We start from the raw sequence: 1,083 nt of genomic DNA on the forward strand, positions 1-1,083 counted from the left end.
CTGGTCTCAAACTCCTGATCTCCTGATCTGCCTGCCTCAGCCTCCCAAAGTGCTGAGATTACAGGCGTGAACCATCGCGCCCAGTCTTAATAGTTTCTTCAGAGCTTTGTTGCTGTCCCAGTAACCAACAGGATAGTGGAGTACATACTTGAGGCTTCATCCTTATCTGCCTAGTGGTCTGTAGACCCAACAGAGAGAGATAACACAAGGTGAAAAAAAAAAGAAGGGAGAAATTGCTGGACTTCTTTCATTTTCACTGACTAAATTTCTACAACTTAAAAGTTAGCATACAGAGATGGATTTTTCTTTGCCAATTCTAGGCGGAAATGGTAGAACTCAAGCTCATATCAAAGAAATCTATTTACATAGACATGAGAGGAAAAATTACACTTACATTGTTTCTTTTCCTGCTTACACTTTAGAGGAAAACTTTTGATGCATTTACTACCAAATTAACTACAGATTTAGAAATCAGCATACTTCATGTACTACTTCATTGTAGCAAGAACATGGACTTTGAAATTAGACAGATACAATATTAGTTCCTGCTTTGCATGATTTCAGCATATCACTAAATCGATCTGTGCTTTAGTTTCTAGGGACTTATCTATTTCTTCTAGGTTATCCAATTTGTTGGCATACAGTTGTTCATATTCTCCTATAATTCTTTTTATTTCCATGGCATTGGTTGTGCTACCAAAGTATGCTACTTTTTTCATTTCTGATTTTCATTGAGTCTTCTCTTTTTTCTTTTTGTATTGATCTTCTATTCTCGATTTCATTCATCTCCACTCTAATCTTTATTATTTTCTTCCTTCTGGGAGCTTTGGGTTTGGTTTCTTCTTCTTTTTCTAGTTCCTTGAGGTTTCAGGTTAGGTTGTTGATTTTAGATCTTTCTTCTTTTATTTTTATTTATTTTTTATTTTTTGAGATGGTGTCTCGCTCTGTTGTCCCAGCTGGAGTGCAGTGGCATCATCTTGGCTCACTGCAACCTCTGCCTCCCAGGTTCAAGTGATTCTTCTGACTCAGCCTCCTAAGTAGCTGGATTACAGGTGCATGCTGCCATGCCTGGCTAATTTTTTT

The 1,083-nt window shown here is 37.5% G+C and overlaps 1 protein-coding gene across 1 annotated transcript in view; it reads left to right on the forward strand.

Annotated features, from left to right (window-relative positions):
- The window catches only part of DNAH12 (dynein axonemal heavy chain 12), a 247,904-nt gene that overhangs the window by 138,291 nt on the left and 108,530 nt on the right, over positions 1-1,083 (forward strand). The gene's annotated exons all lie outside the window — the stretch shown is intronic.

This window comes from Cebus imitator, unplaced genomic scaffold (genome assembly GCF_001604975.1).
Source record: "Cebus imitator isolate Cc_AM_T3 unplaced genomic scaffold, Cebus_imitator-1.0 Scaffold48, whole genome shotgun sequence".
NCBI lineage: Eukaryota > Metazoa > Chordata > Mammalia > Primates > Cebidae > Cebus > Cebus imitator.